The sequence below is a fragment of the Oculina patagonica genome, chromosome 14 (assembly GCF_052425735.1).
Source record: "Oculina patagonica isolate OP01 chromosome 14, crgOcupat, whole genome shotgun sequence".
Classification (NCBI taxonomy): Eukaryota; Metazoa; Cnidaria; class Anthozoa; order Scleractinia; family Oculinidae; genus Oculina; species Oculina patagonica.
The window spans coordinates 10,153,028-10,171,962 of NC_135771.1; the positions used below are offsets into that span (position 1 = coordinate 10,153,028).

The 18,935-nt window shown below is 36.2% G+C and overlaps 3 long non-coding RNA genes across 4 annotated transcripts; 2 read left to right on the forward strand and 1 right to left on the reverse strand.

Moving 5' to 3' along the window:
- Positions 1-304: 304 nt before the first annotated feature.
- LOC144637891 (uncharacterized) lies at positions 305-2,030 on the reverse strand. Of its 2 annotated transcripts, none has more exons than XR_013567817.1 (3): positions 1,895-2,030; positions 1,002-1,213; positions 305-499 (listed from the first exon to the last, which is right to left on the reverse strand). It is a non-coding gene; the product is annotated as an uncharacterized LOC144637891 (long non-coding RNA). The 2 variants fall into 2 exon arrangements; XR_013567816.1 differs by having other exon boundaries at positions 993-1,213.
- A 3,531-nt stretch (positions 2,031-5,561) lies between these two features.
- LOC144638572 (uncharacterized) lies at positions 5,562-9,835 on the forward strand. The gene is made up of 3 exons (XR_013567969.1): positions 5,562-5,722; positions 7,513-7,716; positions 9,670-9,835. It is a non-coding gene; the product is annotated as an uncharacterized LOC144638572 (long non-coding RNA).
- Positions 9,836-16,320: 6,485 nt separating this feature from the next.
- LOC144637692 (uncharacterized) lies at positions 16,321-18,928 on the forward strand. Its single transcript, XR_013567756.1, has 3 exons — positions 16,321-16,476; positions 17,886-18,096; positions 18,757-18,928. It is a non-coding gene; the product is annotated as an uncharacterized LOC144637692 (long non-coding RNA).
- Positions 18,929-18,935: the final 7 nt, after the last annotated feature.

Below are 18,935 nucleotides of genomic sequence, written 5' to 3' on the forward strand. Positions count from 1 at the left end.
AATTAAGCAATTTTAATAGTCCATATACTGATTAACAAGACGCAAACTGCATTGATGATGTCACCACTTCTTTTATATATGCGCTTTCCACTTATCTACTTGGAACGAAAACTCGAGAAACTACCAATATTATGAACAAAAAATAAAGTCGGAATTTTTCCCTTTTCTCCGCTTTCCTCATAGTAAGGAAAACTTTTATAGCATTTCAACCTCAGGCCCTAGCTGTGCAAGTTTCTCGGTCGCAGGTCCTAACGCTTTTCCCCCTGCAGCTTTTAAGCTTATACTAAAATAAAAATTCAACTGCTCTGCTCAAGCTACTTTATTTACACCGTAAGCTTACAGTTGGATTTCAATGTTATTAGCTTCCTTTAAATTTGTTAACATGCTTTTATATTTTCCATTGCCACGTCTACGAAAAAAATCACATTTTCTTTGTCTCTGTGTAAGTTTTTAACTCTTTAGGTTCTTCGTTGAATTCATTTCTTTCTTTCGACCGTGTCTGTGAAGATATAAAAAGACCAGAGTAAATTCGATAATAACAATATGATAATAGTTAGATCTGTTTAATTGCTGATATGAGGTTTACGCGGAGCTCTGTAAATAACACCTGGTCTGGGGGCATCCCATATGAAAGGGGCTAGGATGTGTGTCGAAAAATTTGTATTAAACCCCTAACAAAAACCATTCTTGGCGTGGCTCAAGGTTTTTTAACCGCTAAGGTACCATTTATTATGCCTGAATGGTCTTTCATTTCTTCATTTGCAACTTAAAGCGAGACCTTAACGGTGAAAATACCGGTATTCTGTTCTGTACACCCTAAGTGATACTAAACAAAACAACGAGGCGACGAGCATTCCTTTTATATGTTGTATAAATTGGTGAGATATCAAATTTACTAAAATAAATATATACTGAATTACGCAAAGCTGCCTAGCTTTATCGCTAGGGCGTTCTTCGCTTGGGTGACTTTTTGATCGTTTGAATATGTTTACCTTTCTTACCTGGGAGAATGCAGTAAGGGACTCCACCCATTTCATCTGTCTCCCTTTGCTGCATTTGACGGTTACGCTGCACTCTCTCGATTTTATCCCTACCGGCACGAAGCAGGGCGCTTCCGTGCTCTACGAAAACTCCAGCAACTAATACGATCACTAGAACTGTAAGAAGTGTTTTGTTCATGGTGAAGACGGAATATTTTTCTCTGACAACAAGTCTGAAAGAATAACAATGGAAGAATTAAGAATTTTGTCTGTTTAGTTTGGTAAACATGTAGATTCTGGGATGTGCTTTTTGCTGTCCTCAGGTTGAAAAGAAATGCAAGTTAACTTGTTGCAACAGATTTTTTTAATCTTCGCTCTTTCAGGATTTTATCATCTCTGTTGTAATTAATTGCATTATTTAAAACTTATTAAATTAAATAAAAACATGACTGCACCGAAAACATATTCACAGATAGAACTGTTGTTAAATAAAAAACAAGTGCATTATTGACAAGAAATATTGTTCAAGTTACCACGAGAAACACCCTAAAGTTTTAATCTTTTTTTAAGACGTGGCAGTGAACTCCAATCGAAATAAAAGGCAAAAGCCTCAGCTGAAGGTAGACGATTTAAAATGTCATTTTACACTAATAAACAACAAAATTTGACCGTGTATATATATAAAGAACAATTTATAATGCTATATCCCTATAATTTGTTTTTTTCAAAACAGTTACTTTTTATATCCTTTTTTGACAGTAAACAAGGCAAATTAGAAATTGTTACACAGATGAATAACGTCAAATAAGTCAGCTTGAAACTTGTAGAAACACATTCACGAGGTTTAAGAATCTTAAAATACACATAATGATTAGCGGATTAGAGAAAACTTAAACGTGTCAAGAGTATCTTACCTTAGATTCTACGAGCTTCGTCTTCTCCAAAGACTTCTGTGATTTATGATGAAATAATCAAAAAGTTGACTTAATTTATAACCAAAAAACACGTACTTCATGTATCATTCATTAAAGAGCGTGAAACACATCTCAGATACAAATTTTAGATAATAGAAAGCTGTTAATGTCTTTAAGGACCAATACGCCAAATTACCATAGGCAAGCACGAAATGATCTTCTACACGCTCTGGTAGGAAATAATGCATTAAGATATAAATAAGGGAAAAGGCGCCTATCTGACAAAATATCACACAAAAAGTTTCCTTGATGTATCATTTAGTTTGCTTTGGGTATTCATTCCTTTGTTAAGTTAAGGCCGGGAATATCAAAGCGGAAATAAATCACGGTATTAGATAGCTCTAAAGATTCTGTTACCTACTTTTAAAAAGATTTCGATGCGTTAATTTCTATCATTATAGCAAAACAGTAACACAGAGTGTTTTATTTTGTCAAAGCAAGAAAAAAACTATGGCTGAGTTTGACCATTACCTCACATCACGCTAATAGATTAGGTCACAACAATGTCCCAAGCCCTGCCCCAAAACAACAACGATAGCGTTTAAAAAGGAAGTGTGAAAATAGAGGTTACTTCATGAGTTGAATAGAAATACGAATAAACGATATGACAACTTGAAAACGCTAATTTTGTTTTTTAAGTTCTGCTCGGATCCTTTAAAGGGATCGCCTTCCATATTTAATTTAGACATAATTTACAAAGTTTTTTATTTCATAGATCGATAAAACATTTTCTTCAGTAAATTAAAGTTGGAGGAGTTTTTTTTGGCTTTAATTCTTCAAATGGTCTTTCAGATATTTTATGACCTGTAAATGATACCTTAAAAATTTAAAGTACAAATAGTAATAACAATTTGCCTTCGGTTTTTTTTAAAAGGATGTCAAATTGAAAATAATCCTACAATTAATTTAAATATCCGTCTCATATTTAAGTATTTAAAAAAAATCTCAGAACGTCCAAAAATTGCGTGATCTAATTAATTAGAATACGGTATCCGCCTTTTTGATAAAATCATCCATGAATCATTCAGTTCATTTTCTTTCAACAAGACGCAATTGATAAAACCTTTTTAGCTTTAGTAAACTTAAGACGAAAGGCTTTATGGTCGATAATTACTCCATTAAGCCCTAAATCTAGGAAAACAGAAAAGGGAAGTTAGGACAAAAATAGAAATGTAGCCGTCGTTGTTGAAAAATTTCAAATACTTAACTTCATTTGTTCAACATAATGTTTGTCAAGGGGATAAAATGTTTAAAACGTTGAAAGGCTATAATATATACAAATAAAAACCGAACGTCTTCGACTATAAAAAAGTCATCATTAACCCTAATGATGACTTTAAGTCGAAAACGTTCGGTTTTTATTTGTATATATTATAGCCTTTTAACTTTTTTTAAACATTTTAACTTCATTTCATCAGCGTTTATTCAAGTTTTATTTTACAGACACGATTTACGTTTTATTTTCATATGTTCAAGTCCAAAACAAACTGTAACAGTGATTCTGCGAAACATGTAGACCTCGAAGATTTGTGAAGTTTAACGTTCAAGACATGTTAAATGAAATTTGTATCCTTGTTTTTTTTCACTTGACGGTGCATCATTTTTTGGTATTCTCTCACTTGTATTTTTTGAACATGTTAAAAATATAACTAAAATCCAAATTTTTTGTCACGATGTACGCGGCTAGGTTTCCTCAATGCAGGGGGCGCGGTCACGAGTTTACTCTGAAGATAATGATTAGTTACGCCCATGACAAGCCCATCGTTTATAGGACAGTGAAAACTGTGACAATGAGAAAAAGGATGTCGCACCCCGGGGTGTCACACTTTAAGCCTGGTTTTCGTTAGCGACGCAAGTACAAGCGCAAGCACAAGCGCGATCACGCAAAAAGGACAAATTTTGATCCTTGTTCTTGTGCTTGCCGCAAGCACAAGCACAAGGATCAAAATGCAATGAGCTTGTGCTTTTGCTTGAGTCGAAGCCTTTTCCACGGAGAAATAAGAGCTGTTATCCTTGCGCTTGTGCTTGCGCTTGTGCTTGCGCCGCTAGTGAAAACCAGGCTTTAGTTAGATAATAAAATTCGAGGGGAATTGTTGTCTTTCATGTAGTCTCGATTCCGTGTTACGATAACAAACTTGAGTCTTATAAAGCTCATAAACCACGTCAAATTGGACTCACTCAACTCGTTTTCATAACGTTTTCTTTGCGAGTGTTTTCATAAAATAATGTTAGCAAATGGCCACGTTGTTTTGCTGTTATTGGTAATTAACTCCATCAGCAAGCGTGTCACTAGCTGATAAGCGCAACATATCATGACTCTTAAACGTTTTTTTTTTTGCGAGTGTGGCATGAGTCACATATTTCCCTCCACGTGGGAGGCGCGGTGATGTAATGAACGTACGTGGTGCCCCCCGGAGTTACTTTGCGATAAGAAGGTTGAAAGCCCGATCATAGCAACTGCCTTGGAGTTGTGTAATCGTACAATAAATTTTTTACATAAGGTGCCAAAAAGTCAACCTCAGTATAACTTTAGGTGAAATCAGAAGTAACAACTATCGACACCATGTAAGAATGCGCGCGTTAAAAGTCCTACTTTTGTAACTCGATTGAAATACGGAACTGGTACAAGTTGTTGACGCAATGATCGCGCGTGCAAAGAGAGTTCACATTTTGATAATGGAAATAAACGATTGATTTTCCTGCGTTTTCTCTCAGTGTTTTTTTAAAAAATGGAAAACACTTTTCTCTCTGTTTCCGAAAAAGCCGAAAAAGCTATCGGAAACACACCTATGGCTCGTGCTCCTTAATCTTCGGCATTTAACTTTTTTTACAAACGTTTAAAATATTCAATACTCAGTTTTATTCTACCGAGTCAGGGAACCTCTTTTCTTAATTTCCGATGGGGATTACAAACACAATAGTCACTTTCTGCTTGTAAAAAGGAGCTGAAGTTGAATGATTTATGAAAGATTTTATCAAAAAGGGAAGTATTTTGATAAGCAAACCGTCACGTACCTTAATAGATTAAGCTCCTGAAATTCGAATACAATTTCATTTAAAGCAGTGTTTCAAGCACTGAGATCGTAGCATCGCTTATTTTCTCTGAACTTACCCTGAAACAAGCGGAAATTAATTAATGATTAAAATAATTGAATGAATCCGAGCCACATTTGGGCCACGTGGAATTCATTACATCTCCATGTTCCGCTTCAGTTTGTCTCATGATATTGTTATTCTTTTTTCAGTCCTCGTCAATGTTAGTCATCTTTGCTTCCTAATGGGTTGCTGACATTTCTCTAATACTGTTAGACTATAAAACCAAACCATTATCTTGGTGCATCATATGTTTTTTCATGACCTCCCGAAACCATGCCAAAATTAAATGTAATACTACCGCCTAAAAACCAGCTGATGTACTGATATATTTCCGCAAAAAATTCTTTAAACATTGCGCCCATTTAAATGCAAATGGCACTTCGTAGAAACGCCACAGGGACGTTTTTTAAGTTATGTTCTGTAAATGAATTATTTCCTTTTCACGAGAGCGTTGTTAAAGAGCTTTGCATGTCAATATGGAAAACGGACCTATTGTTTCTTCAAAGAGAGTCATTAACTACAACTAGGTTGTCTTATCTAAATTAATACGCATCCGCCGTATTTGGCTAATGACGAGCTCCTATGTGCATGGTTATAAAGTAAGTCCACTTTCACATCGCACAGATCACATCACGCCACGCAACGCTTAGAATAAGACTTACTCGTGAAAAGGTAAGAAAATCTTAATCTTTACAAAATTTGCTGTAGCCAGATCCCCTTTTATGGGACTATTATTTTTAGGATAGGTATTTCTCGTGCTTTTAAAGGCGATTTCATTTTATTTTGTCTATTGCAGATTTTCGAAATAACTAAATATTAGAAAAAGAAACAAAAAAATTACAGTTGCAAGATACGCCACAATTAAACCATTTTCAAACAAAAACGATTACTTTATTACTTGTCAAAATTTAATTAATGTTCGCAGTTTTTAATAATTAACCTATAGCTAACAATAAAACTAAAGTAAAATTCTTCAAAGAAATTGTTATTTTGGTATCTGGTTCTGTTTTATGAACCTTTATTAATAAAAGTGCTTTTTAAAATTTTCACTATGAACACATTAAATTTTTTGACAACGTCTTAGAAAAATTGAAACACCGACCTAATACAAATACAAAACAAATGCACCTATCTAATCGTTTGTGTGGTTCTTCTGGCTTAATGTTTAGGTCAGAATTAAAGTTCCCTTCACGGTCTGTGTCTCTGATTCAATAACGCTGAATGAAGACTTTTGTATAGATTTTACGTTTCAGTTGAATTCGTACATGCTGAATAATGGTACATGGTCTCGTTGTATTGAAAGTGTCAGGTCGCCTCAACCGTCGTGATAAATTTTGATTAATTGTGTCGTGATTAATTAATATGTTTGGTTTCTGGGCGGTCCTATTTTGCGTTTTAATTGGCATAATAGGCATATACTGGTTACAGGAAAGTAACAAATCTGTCAAAAGACAAAGTAACCGTTCTTTTCGTAGCGTATGGCTCATGACCCAAATAGGCCATTTGTTAGATGCCTCTTTCCTCTGTTTTATAACGAGAACCCGTGCATAAACGTTCATATGGAAATGAGTTTCACTTGAACAATTCTTGTGTTACAAATCAAACTCATTCGTTATGTATAATCCAACATATTTTTTGTTAAATTTTCTTGGCCATTGTTTATTGTATCGTCGTTTTCAGAATATTTGTCGTTATTGTCGTCAAGGTATTTCAACGTTTGGAGTAAGCACAGTAGTTCTTGTAAGTTTCCTTGTTTTCTTTCTCCCTTTTATGCTTCAGTATATATATTTCTTTATTGTTTCGTTCCTCGTGTTGTATACAGACGAACGTTTCCTTAAAGGACACCTCCATAATAGGGCGACTAAGCTCTGCCCTGTTGCCGTTCTTATTTATTGTAACTTTGATTTTAGCAAATCGCCAGAGATTGCGTGTGATTCACAGCAAGTAGATCATTCCTTTGTTATCGCATCTACTGATTTCCAGTTTAGCCAAAGCGAAGAGAGATTGTGGCTACAATGTATAAGAGTATAATTATATTAGAAAAGTTGTCCCTGCCAAGGATCTGCCAGCCGAGCCAAAAATGCAACTCCGGTTTTAAGAATGCTCCGCATCCAGACTGGTCCCTAGTGAGCGAGTAAAGAATAGCCAAGTGTTTATAACGTTGGCTTACTCCCCAGCGTCAACCTACCTTCAAAGCGAATGACTCTCCATCCAGGGTCACCCTATCCCCTGAGCCAACGTTGCTATATCTCATATAAATGATTCTCAACTATTTTTTAAAGAAATGTGTGAAAAGCTCTTTCGCCCGGGGTGGCTCTTAATGGACGGTATTGCAGCCTTCGAGGGACAACTTTTCTCCTAAATATATAAACAGACCCTAATAACAATAATGAAATTTTCACAAAATGCTTGGACTGCAACGCCAACAGAACTTATAAACCGTCAGTATTTCATTTTTTCAGACCAGTCGCAAAAGAAAACCCTCACCATGGCCAAAGCACTTCTTACGGTCCTGTTGATCATGCTAGTTGCCGGAGAATACATCGATGAAATTGACGGCCTACTGCGTGCTGGCAGGGACCGTATCGAAAGGCTACAACGTGGCCTTGATCCGTACGAAAGAAAGGCTGACGAAATGCGTGGAAGCCCTATTTACTTTAGACGAGGTAAACGAAAATGATTTTTTAACTCCGAATTGTTTCACGATTAATTGTATCTATAACAAAGTTCTTGATTGTTACTGGTTCCTTGCGCGCCTATTTTGTCTCGTAATTTGCCCGCGATCACGTGGTACGCTCCAAGGGAGGGTTTTCTGTCAATGTACGGTTTCGTTCAAACCTTTCTATTTCTCCAACGCTTTCTGTTTCTTCTTCGACGATTAACCCATAACATGCTAAGTCCGGATTATTCCGGGATTTGGAGGAATGGCCATTCAACCACTTATGACGTCCCCAATTTACAAGTCAGCACATTTTTTTGGTGTGCAACTTATAGAGTTTGGATAGATCTTTCCACAGGACTGTCCATCTTGAATATTGACTGCATTCCGAAAGAGCTGATCGAAAAAAAACGTGATCAGTTTTTGGTGTAAAATTGGTGCTAAAACAGGCCAATACTGATACCCGTACTTGATCATGGTCTCCTTCCCAGGGTTTTCCATTGATTAAGATCAAAACTTTTCAGGCCAGTAGAAATGGTGCACAGAGTAAAAGATAGAGAAAATAACAAAGCCGAGAAAAACGAAAAGGAAAGGAGCAAGGAAAAAAATCGGAACGGTTCAGCAAAAAGTCCAAATTTTGGCTTATGCGCATGCGTCAAAGTAAAATATTGTACATTTTTACATCGAAATTTCATTAAAAACTTACTGCAGTGTCGGAAAGTGCATTTCTAGCAAAGTTTCGAGAAATTTAGGAGCGTAGAGCCAAGAAAATCGATTAACGGTTTAAAAAAAGTGGTTTTCGGAGGAATTTCAGCATATTAAGGGTTAACATAAACCAAATAGAAAGACACAAGCGGTAACTCTACGTGAGAGTTATTGCCCTATGGCGGCCATGTTGCAAATTGGTATGTAGTTCGTATAGTGTGATCGTCCGGGTGAGAGTAGTTCTTAGAAGAACTGTTGTTGGTGACTGAAGTTTCGACAACCTGAGCGGAAGTCATTTTCAGAGTCAAGTGAAAAGTTGTTGTCAGTCGATGATATTATAAGTCTGGTCCGTTGAAGCTGATTGGTCAGTTAAGCCGTGATGTTATTGGCTGTAAGACTCGTGTAAAGTTTGTCATCAGTAATTGGTCAGTTTCGATCCGTCTATTGTTAGTCTAATTAAGTCGTTCTGTTCCGTCTATTGTTAGTCAAATTAAGTCGTTCTGTTGGCGGTTCGTTTGTCGGTTCTGTTTACGTCGTGAATAAGTCGTTTGTAAGGTGCCGGTAGTTGTTGACATCTGTTGATAGGCGTCTGTTCTAAGTTTGTGTACCAGCTTTCCAGAGTCAGTCGTTGAAAATAGTTAGTACTGTAGGTTAAGCATTCAGCAGAGTCCCAGTCGATTTTGTGTTTAGTAAGTCGGTGGTGTTCAGAAATGTGATTGTTGACATCACCATTTCTCGTCGCTCGGTTGTGTTCAGTCAGTCTCGTGGTCAAGTTTCTACAAGTCTCTCCGATGTAGGAGGCCTGGCAGTCGGAGCATTTGATCTTATAAATCGCTCCCTGTCTGTTGTTAGGTTCGTCCCTGTCTTTAACGTTGGTCAGTAAATGTCGTTATAGGTTTGTGAGCTACACGGATATTGTAGGGTTGTAGGATCCGCGCAATAGTCTCAGAAGTGTCCTTGATGTAGGGTATAAAGTCGCTGTAGTAACAGATGTCAGATTTCTGTCAGTTTCAGTAGTTTTGTGAGTGTTGCGTCTAATAAAGTCAGTATTGTAGTTGTTCTTGTGGAAAACGCGGTCAAGGTATTTGTTTTCGTCAGATAAACTGTCCGGTGTGTCACAAACTAGTTGTGCTCGTCACACTCGCATAAATTTTATTCATTTTTCCAAAAAAATAGTAAACTATCTGCTCATATTGTCTGTAAACCATCCAATAAGGTGAAGGTATTGATTTGATTATTTTTTTTTTCTCCACAGACAGGATCGAAGAGCCTGAGAAGTGAAAAACCCAACCGACCTAAACCTAAGACCTAAAAGAAAGAAATAGGTCTGCCTGTTGCGATTACATCAGTATACTTAAAAATGAAAAAAAAAAAACAATGTGAAAGTGTTGGCAAAAACACTAGAACTGCAAACCCAACGAGATCTTTATCATGGCAGCAATAATTTGTTTTAACGAAATAAAGCTAGTCTACTGAGTAAAAAAAAATGTTGCTCTTAATTGTATGTCTGTGATTGAATGTCAAGCGCTCAGCGCACGCCCATGCAGTTCCTACCAAAACTGTCGCCGCTTATAAACTTCTAAAATTTCCGAAATAATCTACTGTTTTCCAAACCCAAAGTTAAGGCTGTCACTAAAAAGGTACGTTTTGTTCGCTACATACAATGTATGCACAAATAATTTATTAATTGTTATCCACCTAGTTGCTCATTTGGTTCGTCACTGCTTTTTTTGTATACCTTTTTCTAACAAACGTCTTGCACATTTTCGCTTCAAACTCTAACAATCGTTGAGGTAACGAAAACTGGAAGTAGCTTTGGATTTTTGCGTTTAGCCGCTGTGAAATTCCACTCAGAGATTATTAGACAAACGAGGACATGGATCGGCCACAAGCCGCGAAACTACCCACTGTCGTGGCCATGTAGCATTGGACTGGACTACAGGGTACGAGGAGTGTCGGAAAGCCAAGGAAAATGTAAAGAAAGTGCATCAGCGGAGGAAGAGCTAACTGCAGACGGTTCATGTGTGATACATGACGTAATCTGTGACAGTGATAGCCTCTATCTCTTCCAAGAAGACAACGAAATAATTAGTGAGTGTCGTCAATCATATTTAAAATGTCTTACTGGTCTGTACAGAAATTTAGTAGAGCCTGCAGAACAGGCGTATTTATTGGCGAGCACTGAAACGCTCAATGCTTCCTCGCAGACTCATACCCAGTAGCTATTTATTGTTTCAAGGCGAGAACGATCTGGATCGAGTACAGCGCGCACCCCGCGCGCCTCAATCCACCCTCGTATCTAATCTTCTCTACCCCAAAAAACACGCAATAATAACTGGGTACGAGTCTGATTTACTCGCGGAATGGGTGGCGGTCATCTTGGGTTTTGGAAGCAGAGAAAGATTCGGGAGTGTAAGAAACTGTGAACAAGAGGGTGGTAATAAGGTCAAATGACGGAGGGAGAAGCGAAGGGAGATAAACAAATTGAAACCAACAAGGTGTCGGTGAGAGTTTGCGAATATAATACAAGTTCTTGTTTGTTGCTAAGGCTGCTGTTCTGACACCAGCAGCTTTTATAAACTCAACTACTCATAAAATGTTCAATGCATAACAAAAACTTATTAACCCCAATATCACATAATGACACCATTCTATCACTTAAAGAATTTCAGCAACACTTAGTAAAGAGACTTGTACCTAAAGGGTGTTCATTAGAAACAAATTATGGCTAAAGTCTTAGAAATCATAGCAAAGACCTAATAATACCATCGAAGGTTGCCGAAAAACACCGAAATGTTTCCGAAGATTTGTGAACAATTCCCGAATATTTTTGAAAGGGTTTCATAAAAAATGTGAACAGTTTATTATTAATAAGTAATCACATGAGTTTTCTCCAGCGCTTAGCAGGAATAAATATCTGAATCGTAATAGGTTTTAGCCTCGTGCATATTTACTACAAATTGCACTTTTTTTACCTATAAGTACATTTATTCGCAAAACATTGATTTTATGCTTTCAAACGTAATCAAAAATGAAAACAATTTTCGTGTTTATTTTTTTTTTCAAATGCCTATGAGGGATTCAGTATTTATTTGTTGGTATTAAGATGTACAACTGCAATTACTTGGTGCGAAAAAAATGTTTTCACGAATAACTCACGTAAGATTGTTCTTTAGCATATCTCTGAGTTGTGCAACCATTTTTCGCGTGCTTTTCATCCAAGACACATCAGGGAGTCTAAAACCAAATGAACTCCACAGGAAGAGTCACATTAGGGTGTCTCAGTTCTCGCCTCTGTTGCTTTTTGCGATTGGGGCTATTATATGAGAACAATACACAGACAATCGCTAACGTCTGCGGCGATTTGGGTGATCACGATCGTTTGGATCGCCGCCCGTGTTCCATCCTTCTAGCTTCTCTTTCCCTTCTTCGCCGTAAAACCGTAATTACTGAAAAGATAGGAGGCCAGTTGCTGCCAGTAGTTCTTCTCCCTCATTGAAGGATGCCATTGTGTTGGATCTAGGACTAAAATAATTGTTTTTCGTAGGTCTTCACTCATACCAGGCGATCAAGACCATCATATGAGAAGCCCCTGATCGCTTCTATCGCTTACGATCGTCTCAGTAGTCGCAAACGACCACTGCGATAGAAACGATCGGGGTGATCATATGAGAACCAGGCTTTATCACTCGTACGCGCGATTAAAAATCTTGGATAAAGTTTGGCGTGATTTAAAGAAGCTATATCGACCAAATATATTTACTGCTTATTCTTTTTACGACACACAAAATCACCTTTATTAAAGAAGTAGTTTAGTTATTATACCTGCTTCAACCAAAGCTTCAACATGTTTAAAAGCATTTTACTGAAAAAATGGTTTGAAATTGTTTTGTCGACAAAGTTTGACTGTTATTTATTGTCTTAGAAGTTTCCATTGTGGATCTAAGGCTTATTTGCATCTGTGTGAAATTCTGACTTCTAGTTTCCTTGTTACTGATCGCCAATTTTTTTAAAACCTGCATTATAAAAAACATATATTTTTAAAATAGTATGAAAGAGGTGTAAGGTATAAAACCCTGACTAAAGGAGCGAAAAACTTAACAAGCTAAGGTGGTTAAAACCAAAACAAGCACAAGGACGATTTTGGTCATAAAAGATCGTGGAAGATATAAAATGGTTAAGAACGACAACAAATTCAGACTTCGGAACGTAATTCCTTGCTTTTTCAAAAATATCTCACATTTAAAGGAAATCAGCTCCAATTTTTAGCTTCATAAAATGACGATTTTTCAGGCTGTCCACGATCGAGTTTACACTGTTGTAGGAGAAGTATTCTTGTTTACAATGAGGTATACGTTGAAAAATGAAACAAAATATTTTCAATTTTTCTGATAAATCACAGCGTCATATGACAGATTAATGGAAGATGATAAAATATGTATCAGGAATAAGATATGACTAGTCAGTTTACTCTACGGGAAGTAAATGGTTATCATCGTATTAGGCTACTGAAACTAAGATTAACTTCTTATCTTCTTTGCTGCGTTCTAGTTTCCTCCAAATTTAATATCCGGCTCAAAAAATCATGCATATAAACAAACTTAATGCCATGAAGGCAAAAATAATGGTTCGATCAAGGAACACATTTCTCAAAGCATTTCAACTGTGCTATTTCACCTTAAACTGAACAAGAAGAAGATTAAAATATCTAATCCGGTACAACGCAATCAAGAAAAAATCACGATGATATTGTAAGGAATTTTTCCGTAAGAGCAATTTCTTGTTGCTCCTAAACGACTATGAGGAGACCCCATTTTTATTTCAAAATAAACGGTCCCATACGATAAACAAGCAATAGAAAAAGTTAGAACAATAGCAGAAAAGTGAAGTTTATACCAAAAAAATAATGTTTCAATAAAATCAAAGTTTGTATTTTGAACCTCAGACACCATAAAGGGAATTTATACCATGCCATAGAAAATACAGCCAATCAGAATACAGGAAAGCCGTTGTATATTCGACGGTATTCAACCCAACCTTCCCATCGTGCGCTGCGACTGTATTCTCGATGAAATTTAGTAAGCGTATTTTCTATGGCATGGTATAAAATAGTTACACAACACTTTCGAGTGGTATACTATGGAATATCCCACTTGTCACTTGTATTTTCTTGGTATACACACTCGCCTAAAGGCTCGTGTGTATACCGAGAAAAATACAAGTGACTCGTGGGATATTCCATAGTATACCACTCGAAAGCGTTGCATAACTAGTATATAAACTACTTGGAATGTTATTTGATGGCTGGCTAACTGGCTGGTTATTTACATAAGGATCGTCTGGCAGTTGAACCCTGCGGGACCGCTGTGCTTTAAATCAGCTAGCTGAGCCCTACAGCCAAGAAAGCTGTCTCCTCTGGCAATGCTGCCTCTATCAAATGGAGTTTTTTAGCGTCATTTCGATTGGCTGGTAGCAAACAGTACAATTTAAAAATTGGTCAGAATTTGGCAAACGCATCCTCGGACTCTGACTTGGTTAGTCGGGGCGACACGAAGTAAACAGAGCAGGAAAATCATTTCGAACGGAAGTTTACTTCGTGTTTCCCCGATCGACTAACTGTCCCTGGGACTCCTAGGATATGAAATGTGAAAAAACGTTGTATGTTTGGGATTTTTATGTCTGTATCGTAGGAAACCTAAAAAAATAATGTTCCATTTTTATTAACAAGCGTCTTTGGCTGTGGATGGCTAGGGCGGAAATGGATTGAAACTTGAAAAATAAAGGCTTAACTTTTCAAGTTGTTTCCGCGCGTCTTAAAAAAAATCGATATTTAAAGCCGTAGCTTGATTTCTACCCGCGAATTAAGATTATATCGTCCTCTTATATGTTCCAAGATAATGTTTTCATGGGTTAGTTGCCTAGCACTAATTTCAGAGCCGTTTATACCAAAAAATATGCGAAATCCCCGTGACGTAGCTTCCTTTTATTTGATTTGATTTGGAAAACAATCAGAAATTGGCCTAATTATAATGCAGAGCACCAATATTTTGAAATGAGGACAAATGTGGCAATTTTTTTTAATTTGTTTATTTGTTTTTTAAAGGCGTATTACACTCCTCTTATTACCTTAGACATCATGTTCAAATTTCAGTTACGGGTATAAAACTGATTTAACTTGATTTGAATTAAACAATTTGTTTAAATTATATGCCTAGATTTACCACAAACCCCTTACCAAGTGCAAATTAAAGCTGTTATAATTCTTTTTATCCTTAAATTTCGACACTATTTAATGCTTGAATTGAGACCCATCCCCATATCTCTGGCTTGCCAAACGACGAAAACACACCTTTCAATAAAATGAGTTGTCTGACCAAAATACTTCGTGAAAACGTCTAAACGATACGCCCCAAACCTTTCTTTGCAATTTTTTCAAGCATAACGTAGCAACAATTATTAAAAACATAAATGGAAGCGTTCTTTTCGGGAAGGAACATGCAAGATTTTCAAAAAATCTGTAGCTGTTATAAGTTCACATTATTATAAATTAATATTAGCACATGAATTCATGGCAACTCTTTGGAACTATACGTCATTGCTATAGGAAAAAATAAATATATATTTTTATATATCATTATTGTTATTTTTATGAAGGTAATTACCGTTAACCGAAAAGGAGAATAAACAGGTTTAGGATCGACACGGAGTTTAAGGAAGGAGGTATTAAGACAAATCATTTAATTCACATAAACCTTATTTAATACAAGCTATTTGCTCTCCTGAGCTGAATTACGAGTTCCCAACAATAATTCTTCCTTCTGTAGATGAATAATTTATTACTTGTCACAGTTAAACGCAGAAAATAGTGCGACTTTAAGTTTACCTACAAGGCTATTTGTCATCGGCTTTGTTTCAAATTACCATTGTTGCAAAAACGAATGAGCCATTTGAGTAAACATGAAGTTTATTTTTTCCAAATTTTATTTTTTGAAGTATTTTTTTTTTATTCACTGGAAGTTTTTTCTCATTTCCGACGGGAAGAATCTACGCTTAACTCCAACAAGTCTTATCAGTTTTATCTTGAATGATTAATGGCAGATTTTATCAAGAAGGTAAATCCTTATTAGAACACCCATGCCAATGCTTGATTAAACATGTCGGAACCGTTTAGGAGATTTGCCACTCATTTTCTCCAATCTTCAGTCCAGCAATGTGTCTGTTGAAGATTTTACTGAAATCAAAATTTTTAAATGGTTTTCTTGTGTCACAAAATCCAGTACTTACGTTTTTGGCCTAGATTTGTACCAAATAAGAAAAAAACGCGGAGGAGGAAGGAACTGATTTATGAATAAAAAAATAACCATTTGGAGTCACAATGAAATGTATCTTTAAAGTTAGTTCCGCTCAGCGATTTTCGTTCCTGTTGAGCTGAGCGGAATAAATCTTAATATTATAATGAGCTGTGCAATAAACCCCGATATTATCTGCGCTATTTGTCGTGAAATCAAAAAATGCTTATCTGTTCAAGAATTAAGTCTTGATATTGTTTGCAAGCTACAAGAAACCGACGCGAATTCATTAATGACTTAGCGAAACTCATTTATTTAAACCGTGTAAAAGAAGGGAAGATTAGGGAAAATGTAAAAAGGAAGCTGTTAAACACGAAAATTGTATCTGATTTTGTGACAGATTTCCACCATAACATTCTAAAAATCGACGAAAGGATAAAAAATAAAGCAAATAACACAGCTCAGGAACCTTTGACGTGTTCCTCGCCAGTGGGGCGTCCTCGATAATATGAAAAATGAATTTTAAAATTCGTGCTGAGCAGATAGCAGAATTCCTTTTGCATGTTTGGATATGGAAAGGGAACATATTGTTCTTAAAACCTTATTAACCTTTTGTGCGTGTTATCTAAATTTTGTATCATTCACACCACGCTAGCATCCGCTTGTTTTCAGCGATGATGAAGTGCTATATGGTTATAAATAAAGTCCGTTTTTTCTCAGTTCACACCTTACAGATCACAGGACTCTTTGGAGAAGACAGAACTCACAAAAGGGTAAGAAAATCTTGATACCTTAAAATATGTAGCGTACTGAAATAAATTTATTTGGATCTTTTACCAGTAGAGATTATATTGAGCACATCTTCCTCAAACCACGTATGAAGTTGTTCTGTTACAAAAGTGCTAATTTGTCGGAGAAAAATACCTTTAATTTGTCATATTGTTTAATTTCGTGAAAAAGACAAAAACTGATATAACAACATAATTTCATGTCGTTCGTGCTTTGATCTGTGCGTTTTGGTTGACAGATTTCTATTTGTATTAAAATACAAATAAATTTCAAATATCTGAAATTGCAAACGCCATATGGTTAACAGTCACTTTCGACAACTCCAATCTAAACACGTGCATTTAGTACATGTTTTTTTTCTCGCAAGCTATCTGAAAATACGTTGAATGATTTTACGCCATGGCTTAAATTGACTGTAAGGTGGCTGGACTTAAGTTTTTTATCTCATTGGTAAAGTATTCGTAGAAAAATTATCTTTTTAGTCGAGAGCCTTTTTCCCTATTAAAAGCCAACGAGAACGGATTTTCCAGTTGTGATTTCGTTGAATTGGAAGTACTTTTATTTTTAACGTTATAAATTATTTGTATAATTATAGTAATTACTACAGCACAAAAACATTAAGACGGATGGGTGCTCGTCTATTGATTGAAATCGTTACGAATTCTCTTTTATAACACTGTAAAAGAAAATTTAGGAAAGAGAAGGTTCATTCATTTCAATCATTCAGTTAGGAAAGAGAAGGTTCAACGACGATCTATCAGTCACTTCTTTAGAATAAAGAAACAAAAGTACATTTATTACAGAACTTCGATTAAACTATTAGTACTAATTGTTGATTTACAAAGGTTAACGTGCAATCTGTTTTATTTTGCTGGTATTTTTTTCTAAACCATCTCATGTAATTTTCTTATCAATGTACAGTTCTACACTAAAAATTCCGATTTTTACTCAATCTTCTTATGTTCCTATTTTATTTTATATCGACTTATCCCCCCCTTCTATTTCTACTCTTCATAAACATTACAAACTTTCCAGAACAAAATCTCAAAATTTACTGTGAACCTACCAAAGGACATTTAAATAAGAGAATAGCGATAAAACGGGTAAAACATGTACATAGGCGACACTCAAAGGTAAAGCCGCCCTAATTTTCCTGATAGATTTTTATTTAAGCGTTAAGGCTAAAGTGCACTTAGTAACCTCTAAGCTATTAATGTTAAAGAAACTTATTTAGCTTTGAATGGTAAAACTACCCACCCAATTCATTCGGTTGATAGCCATGGTTTAAATTCCATCCCCTCCGTGGTCGACGCTTTGTGGACGGTTTCTTCATATGAAGTGCAGATTAGACAAAGCTACATACTTAAGCTACGCTCTGATTTTTTTCCCTCAGATCTGACACAGATACCCGTCCTTCTTGACAATGAACAAAACACTTCTTACAGTTCTAGTGATCGTGCTAGTTGTTGGTGTTTTAACACAGCAAAGTGACGCTATCCTTCGAGCCGGAAAGAGGGATGGATTTGAGAAGCTGGAACGTAAATCTCAAATGCAGCAAAGGGAAGCTGCCGACATGGGTGGGGTGCCTTACTGCATTCTTCCAGGTAAGGAGGTTTGAGCCTCCCTTCCCCACCTCCCCCCTCCCCGGGAAAACGATACTCTCTTATATAAGCCATGTAGATATGTGCGACGTTTAAGGGTATAGTTTTTTGAGGTCTGGTAAGAGATCTTGACTCACTTCTCTTCGAGATAACAATAGAACAACCAACAATAACAATGCAGCTAGTCCCCCCCCCCCCCCAAAAAAAAAAAAAAAAAAAAAAAAAAACAACTGCTACACTTGAGGACCAGTTTCATAACTATCTTACAATAGCTGCATACATTTTGACCTTTTTGATTTCAAAAAGGCTATGATTTGCTTACTGTAGTCAGCAATCAGATCTAATTATTGTAAGAAACTACTTTTTTGATCGTTATTATTCATCATCTCATCTCTCGTCGGAAATGTGAAATACTTAGAAGCATTTTCAGGGTAGAGTTGTGTCTGAAATAGGGTGTCACTAGGGTAAGGGTTTCAGGAAGCGCGCAGGACACCCTCCATATATGTCGAGCCAATTGGAAAACCTTCCATTACATAATAATCAAACTGTCGTAACTATTTTTTTAAGAAATGAAATGTTACATTAACTTTGACTTTTCTTCTTTCACATAATGGCCACCGCCGTTTATACAGGAAATTACAATTTGTGTTATTTTTTTAACAGACGGCATGGAAAAAAAGAAGTAAATGACTGAAACGACCATAACCGTGCACAAAGACCAAGAAAATAACTATCGTAGTCATTAGTTTCATGTTTTAGTAGAAAAAATCATGTAAAAGTAGAGTTGAACTGATATAAAGGTAGTGATGCAGAATAAAAATATTTGACCATGACACCAATTT